This window comes from Chinchilla lanigera, unplaced genomic scaffold (genome assembly GCF_000276665.1).
Source record: "Chinchilla lanigera isolate Chin_1 unplaced genomic scaffold, ChiLan1.0 scaffold00105, whole genome shotgun sequence".
NCBI lineage: Eukaryota > Metazoa > Chordata > Mammalia > Rodentia > Chinchillidae > Chinchilla > Chinchilla lanigera.
In genome coordinates, this window is record NW_004955506.1 from 2647880 (window position 1) to 2658677 (window position 10798).

Below are 10798 nucleotides of genomic sequence, written 5' to 3' on the forward strand. Positions count from 1 at the left end.
TTTGTCAAAGTTTTGGGTTTGTTGAGACATAGACAATACTTCCTTTTGTAAGCCTTCTAGATCCAAAGTTGTTGCTGTGCATAGCGCCCTGTATGTGTTTTTTTTTATATGTAAAAAACTCGGTAATTACTCATTCCCAAGGATGAGTGGATTGGTTATAAGGAAGAGGAGTTATACAATACCAAGTGATGCTAAAATGACACCGAAGGCCTTGCTATAGCTGCAGGCTCTCTATTTGATTTTCTATCCACATAACATTAGTTTCTTTGTGTGTGTGTGTGTGTGTGTGTGTGTGTGTGTGTATGTGTGTGTGTGTCTTTTTGAGATAGGATCTCACTATGCAGTTCAGGTTGGCCTTGAGCTCACTTTGTAGCCCAGGCTGGCCTCGAATTTGCAATGATCCTTCTGCCTCAGCCTCCTGAGTGCTGGAATTATAGGCGTGCGCCACCATACCCACCTCAACGTTAGTTTCTAAAACACTAATCTGTAACTGAGGTTTTGTGCCAATAGGGTGTGGTACATTCCAAGCTTTATCTGCTGTTTTGGTCCAGCTGTATATAAAATGAGCAATCTGTATAGAGTGAGCAAGAGCCACAGAGGACAGGGGAACCCTTGAGGTTAACAATACCAAAGAGGCAATTCCAGCAATAATTAAGCCCAACATTTTTTGTGCTCTATGTATAAGATGATTAATCAGAGATTTTAATAGATGACTAGCAGAAGTGTTGGCCCATGGTTCCGTAAGATTCATGGGCATCCAGACTCCAGGCATATGCTTCAAGACTAGTAAAGTCTTGTTTGCTAGGGCTCAAGCTGCTACATTCTCTGCATGTAAATGTGGTAAGATTCCATTCAACAATATAAGAAAATGTAAGGATTATACATACATATGAAAACTGTGGGTTTTACCTCTCCAAATTTGGACACTAGAAGTATTTGCAGTACATTTGGTTAAATGTCCTTTCCATTGTTGACCTGTATAATAGGGAAGAGCTAATTTTGAAAAGTTTTTTTGAAGGGGTCCAGGCCTGCTTTTAATGATGGCCTGCAGCAATGGGGGACTGAAGCCATTTCCATGCTATGCTAATTGCTCCTCAGCATCAGAATACAAAATGGAGGTATTCCTTCATTAGTAATTAGTGCACCAACACCAACAGGCCATATGCTAGATTGAGCGGTTTTTGTCTCTTCCTTCTAGCCTCCCAGGAGGGCCCCAATCTATAAATTCAAATTGATTTAGGCACATTTTTTGCCCCCTATCTCCTATATAGGAGATTCATGGTGGGGGGCAGAATCATGTGTCTCCCCAGAATGTATACTGTGTACACGGAGGAATGTCAGGTGTGGAGGAACTGATCTAGTCCCCTGGGATGTTCATAGATCCCATTCCTAAAAATATTAATTGTTATCCATAATGGGCCATCCAAACCTGTGGGTCAGCAGGTAGGTAATAAATAGATTGTAAAGACTTATGCTCAATGCATAAGGATAAATATAAAAAGTATAACACAGGAATATAAAAAGTAATATAGGAATCCACAAACCCAGGGTCATAAAAGGTCTTGGAACCCAGTCTAATCCATCATGATGAATCTCAGAGGGAAAATCACACCACATAAGGGGTTGTAAGAAAGTGGGTTAGGTACTGATATCCAGTATTCTTTTCCAGACACTGGACTTATACATGCAGTGCAGGCAATGATGGCCATCGTGGCAACAAACATATTTTCTAGTGTATATGGTAGGCTTTGTCTCATCACCAATTTTTCAGCTTCCTTGGTTGTCTTCATCACTTGTCCCCACATCACCTGTGTGATCAACAGCAGCTGAGGCATCTCCTCCAGGGTCATCCTCAAAAAAGGCTTGCACTGGTGGGCCTGGTAGCAGCAGGCTCTCCCATGAGTTTGGAGATCTCTTCTCTCCATGTCACATGTTTCAGGATGGCACCCACCACAGTGTTTCTATTGTCTGTTAATACACAAGCGTACACTCATCCCCATGTTATTAACTATACTGGCCCATCCCATTTTCCTGTATGGATGTCTTTCCACAGGACTTGTCCCCTAGGTGTGCTCGTCCATTTGTCCTTTTGCCAATGAAGTTCTGATGGAGTGTATTTACTTTTTGCAACTGGGTTTTAAAAATTTGAGGTAAAGGAAGCAAGATCTAATTGTGCCTATAGAGGTAACCATACTCCCCCTTTTTGTTTCTGTAATTGTGTTTTTAAGGAAAGGTATGCATGATCCACTATGGCTCAGCCCTGAGGATTATATGGAATACCCATAAGATGTCTAATATGCCAGAATTGAAAAAAGGAGGACAAAGCTTTGCTGACAGATGAGGGTCCATTGTCAGTTCTAATTGTATGAGGTACTCCCATAGCAACAAAAGCAGATAAGCAATGTTGCTGCACATGTCCTACTTTTTCACCCCCATGGCAGGTGGTATGAATCATATGAGAATAAGTATCTATACAGATATGAACATATTATAGCTGCCCAAAGGATGGGATGTGACTGACATCCATTTGCCAAATTTCATTTTGTTGAAGGTATTGGGGTTGTATCCTTCAGTGGAATGGGGTGAGGGATGCATTGGGAAATAGAACATGACCATTGTTGTGCTTGTGAACAAAATAATTGAAATTATTTCATTATGGTTTTACTATTTTGATGATGGTATGAGTAGAATTGTCTGGCCATATCAAAGGTAGTAATATAGGCTACCAATGAATCAGCCAAATCCAGTTATTGTCACTCGGTAATTCCTGAGAATTATTCAAGGTTAGCAAACAATCCTGTCTTATTTTTATCTTTTGGGATTCTTACCACCTATTCTGTAAGTAGGGTTCTTAAATATAGATAAGAGCTGGAGATCTGTACTTTATCAGGAGCTATGCACAGGCTATGGCTCTTAAGATTTTTTTTTTTTTTTTGTACTGGGAATTGAACTTAGGACCTTGTGCTTGCCAGGCAAGTCCACTGATATCTATTCATGGCCTTAAAATTGATACTAGGTACAGAGCAAGAAAAACATTGACAATCAGGGAGATGTAGAGGGATTGTGAAAAAACAATCTTTTGGAAAATAATAATCAGTGGCCATTCTCAGGGGCTGGGTACAGGGGATGGGAGGCCAGGCTGCACAGCCCCCACAGTGCCACTGAACTATATCCCTGGCCCTAAGGTTCTTCTTGACTGTAGCAAACAAAGCATGTAACTGTGCCTTTGACATTGTAGACAATATGTCATCCATATAATGGATAGTATAAGCTTGAGAATACTTACGCTGAGCAGGCTGTGAGACTCAAATTACAAAATGTTGGCGGAGTGTGGAGATATTCATCATTTCCTAAGGCAAAACTGTCCACTGATATCTATTCATGGCCTTAAAACTGATACTAGGTACAGAGAAAGAAAAACATTGACAATCAAGGAGATGTACAGGGATTGTGAAAAAACAATCTTTTGGAAAATAATAATCAGTGGCCATTCTCAGGGGCTGGGTACAGGGGATGGGAGGCCAGGCTGCACAGCCCCCATCAGCTCTAAGGAGGCATTTACAGCTTTTAAATCCTGTAGCAACCTCCATTTTCCAGATTTCTTTGGGATAACGAACATGGGAGTGTTTAAGGGGCTAGCAGACAGCTCTAAATGTCCTAATTGACTCTGTTCTTGTACCAATTAATGTAAATGTGCTAGCTTCTCTTGCTTTAGGGGCCACTGATCCATCTAGACTAGGGTGTCTGTTTTGCATTGAAGTGACACAACCATTCTGGGGGTAGAAGTATGAATGGCCCCTATCAGAAAGGGGGCTGATACCCTATTCCTGCACAGTCTAGTTTAGGAGTCACTAATAGTGATTTGGGGCTGCCTTCTAAATTCTCTCCCAAGCCTGAGCCTAATTGATACCCCATCTTTTACATAATTTGTTCTGTGATAGTAACTGGCTCATAGGTTAACATGATTTCTTCATTCCTTTAAAAGATCTCTTCATCATGATTGACAGATATAGTGGCCACAGAAGATTGAAAGACTCCAGCCTTGCTTTCTGGGCCTGAATATGGTATGGGAGTTGTACTCTGTAACACTTGTTGAGGTGAATGAAGTCCCACTAATGAGGTTGCTGACGGTTTGGTGGGCCAAAGGGAAGGCCATTGCTCAGTAGCCATGACAGATACATTGACTTCAGTGTCCAGAAAACCCTGGAAATATTTTCCTTTTATCTTTATCCTACACATTGACCTTCTTTCATTCAATTCCTAGGGAAATAAGTCTCTTTGGAAGTGGTGCTACCAAAGCCTCATTTTCTTTTTTGTTTTCTATGTTGGGTCGAGGGAAGCCCTTCTAGGGGAAGAAGTATCAACTGAGCAATGTAATCACTGGGTTCAAGAACCCAAAAATCAATAGAATGGGCTACAACTTGAATTTCTCCTTCATAATCAGAATCAATTACCCTGAGTATAACAGCAAAGTCCTATAAATTTGATCTGCTTTTCCCCATAATCAATCCAAAGGTACCTTCAGGTAATGGTCCCCATATTCCAGTGGGTATCCTTGCTGGCTTATCCGCTGCCCAAATAAGTGTTACTCTTTGAGTAGCAGGGAGATCTAATCCTGCGCTTCCTGGTATTCCAAGAATGAAGGAAGTAATGTCTCCCTGGGGACCAAAGATGGATTGTAGCTTGTTGCCTGAACTGGAGAGGTCCCTGTGGTTTGCAGGGCCTGAGGTTGGGCCCAGTTCCAATTTCCCAAAGGGAGTGCTGTCCTTATGATGTTTTGAAGGACAATTTTTGCCCAATAATTTCCTGTATTACACTGAGGGTAAAGACCAGGGGCCAGATTGATATTTCCCCTGTAGGAGGTGGAACTGTAGCCCCTGTTTCAGCTGGAGCAGTACATTGTTTGTGGATATGTCTTGTTTTTCTGCAATTAAAACATTGGACATTGGCATTTTTTGTCCCCACTATAAGACTTAACATTGCTTGGGCTAACACTGAGCTTTTATAAGTCTTGGTTCACATATTTGGACAAGCTTTCAGATAATTTCCAAGACTTTTTGTGGCCCTGACCATACCAAGGCCCTATCTGCAATCATTATTTGCATTCTTAAAAGCCAACTGAAGCACAATAATTTCAGCTGCTTGTGAATGAGGGATCTGTCCGTGGACTGCCTCCTGTAATCTAGCAAGCAATTGAACATAAGAGTCTCATGACCTTTGTAAGATATGCAAAAAGGAATGGACTGGAGTACTCTCCTTGGGAGTTGCAGCCCATACCCATTTCATCATCAAATTTATCTGGTCATGTGCTTCATTAGGGTAAGTTAATTGTTGTGCAAGAGCTGCATGAGGTCCCATTCCCAGCAGCACATCCTCCTTCCTGATCTTCCTGCTGCCTTATTTCTGCTTGCCTGTTCTATCACAAACTCTTGTAGCTGCATGGTGAAATGGAGATATTGAGCTGCTGATAGACAGGAATGAGCATGATGTTTAATATCTTCTAGGACCATATACAGAGCTCCCAAAATGGACTCCAGGAGTTCCAATGTTAATGGTCCCTATACTCCTTTATTCATTACACTCTATTTTGACTCTTTCAAAACCTTATGCTCTATCCTGTGATGTTCATGTATCATTTGTTGGGTATTATTGCAGTCCTAACAGTAATAGGAAAACAGCAGGGCCCAGTGGGATCCCCAATCATCATTGCTTGCCAAATAAGTTGCTGGTACTTAAGACAAGCAAGGATGGCCTGCTCTAGCCTCTAGAAATTATGGAGATGTGGACCAAGAAAGAGTCTCTCTACCTTCTTCCTGATCTTTCCCCTTTCCCTCATCACGGGGAGCAGTAGCAGTTGTGGCAATAGTTGAAGCACACAAAGGTCCCAATATGGATTTCACCAAACTCCATGTTGAAAGGGTGTCCGGGCAATCTGTTCTCCCCTAGTATGGGTGCTTCTTAAATTTTTGCCCACTCTGTCCAAATTCTCTGCATCTGAAGTTACCACCTGCAGAAACCACGGGTTATGCTTGGTAATATCTTGCAGCCTCTTTGAAAGAGAGTGGGTACTGACCTGGGCCCTTGCCTGTCTCAACAACATATGCAGTAGTGCACATATCTTTGCTCCTCTACTGACAAATTCTGCTCCATTATTCCAGTTAGAAAAGCTTTTGCATGGCACTACTACTTACTTTCACTTCTGCTCAGCCAACTGCAAATTCATCCCATGCGATGCCCTGACATCTGCACTGCTCCTTCCCACTCTGGTGGGTCTTCTCCAAGTCTCATGTTCATGTGTTTGGGTGCCAGACACTCGGATACCTGTGGGGGGAATGACTGGCAATAAAAAAAGACTAAGGCAAAATTCAAGGCACAAGGGGACTGGGAGGAACCTGCCTCTAGTGGACTGGCTCAATGATCCTTGCAGTTGACCCACTTTTATTATCAAGGGAGAAGCACAGAAGGGGTAGTATATTTTTCATGGAGCAGTGACTCCAGTAAATAGAGAACAAGTTAATGAGGAACAGGTTATTCCCTATACCCAGATGTCTTCATTGCTTAGATCCTCACCAGATGTTATCTCACCTTAGGAGCACCGTCGTTAAGAGCTTTCTCTACGCAAACAGGAAGCATGCAGCCTTCTGTCTTCTTCTCTGTTCCTAAAGCAGATCACACTGTGCTCAAGACCACGGGACCCTAGTCATGTAGCCTGGTCCCCAGCATTGTCAAATATTATTTCATATCCCCTGGTCCCTAGCACAAGATTTCCCAGGGTTCCTCATATGAGATGGTGATGTCTATAGACAGGGAATTGCAGGTTCCCCTGGGGCTCTTCAATTGTCAGAGCAGGAAATGAGGGCTCTAGCTGGCTGAACCCCTCTCTGGGAGTGGGGCAGTTAGACCTCCAGTGCCAAGAGTCAGGCACATTAGCTGCCTCACATGTGGAGCAGGGACCACACGGAGGCTTGGTGCAATCTCATGCCCAGTGTCCAGTTCCTTTGCACTTGAAATAGGAGCTCTTTCCTCAGTTGTCCCTGGGTTTTTCCTCAGATGATCTTGGTGGGTTTAAAGCTTTACCAATTGCAAGAGCTATAATCTTAGTCTTTCTCTTTTTTTCTCTCCTCTGGGTCCAGAACAGGCTGTGTCCAGCAATTGGACCATAGTTGTCTATGGCCTCTGTTTTAAGTTTTTGTAGCTTACACCAAATATCTGAGATGACTGACAGATGAAGTGTTGTCCCATTAGTGCCTCTCTCTTCCTGGAAGATGGATCTATATTAGTATATTTGTGGAAGGCCTCTGCTAATCGGTTATGAAACAAAGCTGGATTTTCCTTTCCTACAAGACCTCACTCACTTTATCATGTTTAACAGACTTTTGCCTGCACATTTCCTCACCATGATAAGAGCAGCTAGCATACTAGACATCATTTATAATCTTTGCTGAGTATTACAGTCCCCATTTGGCTCTGCTGAAGAGAGAATAGCTGTTTCAGGGTGGTTTCTTTTCCTTTTTAAAGTGTACTGTTCATCCGCATAGTTTCTAGGCTCTTGTAGTATTCTCTGTCTTTCGTCTGAAGTACAGCCAGTGGTCCAGATGTATTGGACATCTTGCCATGGTCAGTTAAAAGCAAAGGTCAAAGCATCTGCAAACTTACTAAGGTCTTCTGACAGTTTCCCTAGTCATTCCCTGCACAGTTAGACATCTGAAGCCAAAAAAAAGAACCTCTACTCAAGTATTTCCTTCCATCCCTGGGACTCCTCTTAGGGCCAGGACAAGTTGTAAGCCAGAGTAGTAAGAAATCGGTCTGCAGGGCTTAAAGCCATCTGTGCATTCCCAGCAGAACTTAGGGCTTTCTGCCAAGGAGCTGAGGAATGTTGGGCTCCTCTGGGACACTGGGCTCTAACAGAGTCACCTGATTACTGGGAGGGGATGGATCTGATTTGTTGGTCTGAGGACTATAAGGAGGAGGTTGAGGAGACTTCCTAGTGTGATTATTCTCCTTAAACAGATCAGCAAGACCAAGATCCCACTGAGAGACAAATAGGGGTCTTAGAACAGGGTCATCTGGGATTTCTTTGCCTGCCTCAGGACCTGCTAGACTTGTAGAGCTTCCTCCTGATACAGACTTGCACGGAAACTAAGTACTATAGTTCTTGAATCTTCCCTTGGGTAGAGTTACAACAGCCTGAACACCAGGCATTTCACTCCACCTCTCACATTTCATGCAGAAACGCTATATCTGGACAATAGTTTCATAGTTTAAAGCACTGTCCTGAGTTTGATTCCTGGTACCAAAAAAAAAAAATAAAGTACCACCCCTTGCCCATCTTTTGCCACCTCCCAATTTGTATTGAACCCATACCATGCTATAATAGTAGATGTGAGGGTTGATTGACTGTGTCAACTTGAGTAAGAGAAGCTCAAGGAAACTGGCTCAGCAATTCCACACCCTAGGGTGTGGAAGATTCACCCTAGGCTGGCCATCACCTGGATGGTATAAAGGGGAAGTGAGAAAGGACAGATCTGCTTCTATACTGAAGAGGAGCTCCAATCTTTGCCTTCACCTTGGACGTCGTCTCTTGGCTTCCAGCACAGACTCTTCAGCCTTCCCTCGCACACCCATTGGCCTCCTGATACAGACTTGCGCGGGACACTCCAGTAAACTCCAGACCCTAGAGTGAAACTTTCAGTCTCCAATGTGCAAACACCCTCTGCACTCTTCCTCACACAACTCTGCAGGTGACCATGTTAAACCAATCTTGTAATTTCTTGTACATTTTTATATCTTATGTTATATCTCTTTCTCTAGCAAAACACTGACTGATACCCTCACCAATCATGTTTTTCTTAGAATTTGGATTTTTGGAGAATGCTAACAGATAATTACATAGTCTTACAGAGAAAACTGGAGATTGAAGGCAGCATAACATTTTAGCAAAATTATAAAGACATCATTATATTAGGACCATTAAGTTTTATTATCTCTGAAACGTGTTTAAATGCTTACCTTAGTACAGAACAATCTTCTAGTCAGTCATAGTCATCTCCATCCTATTACAAAACAATAAATGACATAAAGAAACTTTCACCCAATTTCACGATCCTTCAATAGACTGCCATCCAAGTAAATGTACCTGTCCATAGATAACCTCACAGGTTATTTATGTCTAACCTCTAACTTCTAGAGTGACATTGCCTGGACTGCACAGTGTCTGAGCACCTCTTAATAAGAAAACCTCATTGTTTTACCCACAGAAAAATTTTAGCTTTTGATGATAGCCAATGCAACTGTATTAGAATAATATTTAGCAAGCCTTGTTGGGATGAGTCTCCTATAAGGCTTGAATGAGGAGACCACTAGTTGTCCTGGTATTGGAAAAAAAATGAAATGAGTAGATTTTTGGCAGCTGCTTTATATCCACCAAAAGGAGTCCAGTCCAGCAGTCCCCTCTAAGTCCAAGGGGTCCCCACTTAGTTACCTTAACAATTTTCCCAGATGATTTTAGATCACAACAGTCAAAACACTGTTCCTGACAGAAACTCTCATGTTATTACATAAGAGTCCTTCCCTGATCAGAAATAGCCCACCAACCAGTTATTCTATGTAGATGACAATAGGTATTGCATTCATAAAACCTATGTAGATACCACTTTGATTGACAGATAACCTGAATGAAAATATGTCACTGACCTTGAAAACATCTTTTACCCTTATTTAAACTACCCCACTGATAAACCATGTGGACCACAAGCATTTGAGACAATGTGCTGCATGTCCATCCATCTGGAGGCCATATTTAACCATATGCCTAAATGTATTAATAAATGTAGTTGTCCTGAAAAGCTATGTAAATTGTTTTCCGTGGAAATAAAAAAGCCAAAGACATAAAAGGAAATAACTGAGCTCAAGAAATGTTTTCTTTAAACACAATAGCTGCCGGTGTTGTAACCAGTTACTAACATAGATTGGACAGAGAGACAGACAAGCGTACAAGACAACTGCATTTATTTAGTGTGTACTCTCTCTCTCTCTCCATATATATATATATATAAACCATGGCATCATTTAGTTGTAAGAACCCTTGGGGGGGCATTCCTTTCTTTCTGACAAACCGGTTCTAATTTTGCATAGGCAACAGGCTTAGCTCTTGTTTTGCCTAGTTTGTCCTTGCTGTAACAGAAGTGTAAAGGGGCCCTTTTTGCAGGAGGCATTTCATAAACCCACTGAGATTTGAACAAGGGGCAATCCTCATCCCCCATGGGGGCATACACTTTGTTAGCTATAAAAACCTTTTTCTTTTTTTTTTCTTTTTCTTTTTTTTTCAGCCCTAAAAACCTTTTTCTTTCTCCCCAATTAAGTTTCACCAAAGAAGCACAAATTAACCTAGACAGAGCAGTTACTCTTTCCAAAGCTCTTAGATATTCATCGGTGAGACTTCTCCTGTCTTGTTTGACTTTTCTCAATTATGAATAAGTATATGGGTTCTGTCTTGGTTTCTCCCTCTCAAATTGTTTCCAAGGGTCACTAAGCTAGCAAGAGGAGCTGTGTGGCTCTTCCCAGAGTTAGGAGGAGCCAGGCCCTGCTCCCCCTCCTGGGGATGGGCCCTCTTGTCCTGCTTAGCCCCTGGGACTGTATGAATCCTGGCTTCCTAGCAGTCAAAAGAGGGGGTCAACCAACTCAGGATATTCTCAAAAGGCGAGAAATATTAGACGTAGGGCACTTCATTTCACTGTCCCTCTCCCTAACAGAAAACATCCAACTGAAGAAGGATGTTGGGGCTGGGGATTTGGCTCAG

The 10798-nt window shown here is 42.2% G+C and overlaps 1 long non-coding RNA gene across 3 annotated transcripts in view; it reads right to left on the bottom strand.

Moving 5' to 3' along the window:
- Window positions 1-523: 523 nt before the first annotated feature.
- The window catches only part of LOC102018953, a 15095-nt gene continuing 4820 nt past the window's right edge, over window positions 524-10798 (bottom strand). For 2 of the 3 annotated variants that reach the window (XR_264336.2, XR_001231580.1), the window contains exons 2-4: window positions 9010-9053; window positions 6192-6321; window positions 524-1968 (exon numbers count right to left, since the gene is read on the bottom strand). This is a non-coding gene — a long non-coding RNA (uncharacterized LOC102018953). Of the gene's footprint in view, window positions 1969-3293; window positions 3400-6191; window positions 6322-9009; window positions 9054-10798 lie in introns of those variants that run through there. The other variant, XR_001231581.1, reaches the window with a different exon arrangement.